Below are 1,101 nucleotides of genomic sequence, written 5' to 3'. Positions count from 1 at the left end.
GGGCAGCCGCGGTGCCCGGCAGCTCCCGGCATCTCCGGGGGCTTCGGCAGTTCCCACCCTGGAAGCTCACCCCCCTTCACACACCGACGGCACGAGGACAGCTCTCCTCCCCAACAGACACTGTCGGACGAGAACCACCAAGGATAAAACCAGGGCAGGGACGCGGGGGTCCACGGCACGGCCCCGTCCCTACGGACCCGGGGGCAACGGGAAGGTCCCGGCTCTCGGTGGCAGCGCCGGCGACGCAGAACCCGGAGCTGATTTTATCCTTGGGTGGATAAAACTTAAAACCCAAAATGGAAGAGGAACAAAAAGGAAAGAGCTACATCGACCCCAGCCCAACACCCCAACCGAAGGGCCCAAAGCAAAGAGCAGCCACGAAACCAAAGCAAAGGTCCAAAGGAAGAAGGAACGCCGCTCACTCACTGCTTGGTCTGTGTTTCGCGCGAGCGCCGGGCGCGGGGTTGGAGGTGCAAGCAAGCAAACGGGGCTTTCGCTGTTCGTAGTAACAACGTTTTGTACAAGTTCAAGAAGAAGCATCACGTCTCAGCCGGTCGCTCTCTGCTCTCTCTGTCCCGCCATCCCTCTGTCCGTCCGTCCGTCTGTCTGCCCGTGCCGGGCACGAGAGTAAATCTGTTGGGTTGAGTGGGGTTTGTGGTCTGGTTTCCGTTTCCATCGGGGTTTTGCTGGCTCCATTTCTCACCCTCTCCGACGCCCTTAGATGAAATATTCCTTCTTGTCGTCGCCGCCGGCTTGGCCGCCCTCCGCGTTGATGATGGCCGTGTCGGCGTCCGGCGCGTCATCGGAGCCCTTGGCCTCGTGGGTCAGGTAGGTGCCTGCGGGGACAGGGGACAACCGTCACGGAGGGGACACGGGACGGACGGAGGGCACAACGGGGCCACCGCGGCTGGGAGAAATCCTTTGGGCTTGGCCTGAAATGGAAAAATGGGTTTTGCTCGGGGTAAAAACCTCACTGGGGACCGGGGCTGCCCAAAGCAGCTGATGCGGTTGACTCCAGAGCGGAGGGGGAATGGCGTTCCTGCGCGGTTCTGCCCACCCTGTCCCTCCAGCCCTGTTCCCCTGGAAGGTTTTCCTGCAAAA

The 1,101-nt window shown here is 61.4% G+C and overlaps 1 long non-coding RNA gene across 1 annotated transcript; it reads right to left on the bottom strand.

Moving 5' to 3' along the window:
• Positions 1-418: 418 nt before the first annotated feature.
• LOC110391890 lies at positions 419-1,066 on the bottom strand. The gene is made up of 2 exons (XR_002434174.1): positions 704-1,066; positions 419-633 (listed from the first exon to the last, which is right to left on the bottom strand). It is a non-coding gene; the product is annotated as an uncharacterized LOC110391890 (long non-coding RNA).
• Positions 1,067-1,101: the final 35 nt, after the last annotated feature.

This window comes from Numida meleagris, unplaced genomic scaffold, assembly GCF_002078875.1.
Source record: "Numida meleagris isolate 19003 breed g44 Domestic line unplaced genomic scaffold, NumMel1.0 unplaced_Scaffold598, whole genome shotgun sequence".
NCBI lineage: Eukaryota > Metazoa > Chordata > Aves > Galliformes > Numididae > Numida > Numida meleagris.
The sequence above is the reverse complement of the archived record's forward strand: the minus strand, read 5'-3'. Positions and strand labels throughout refer to the sequence as shown.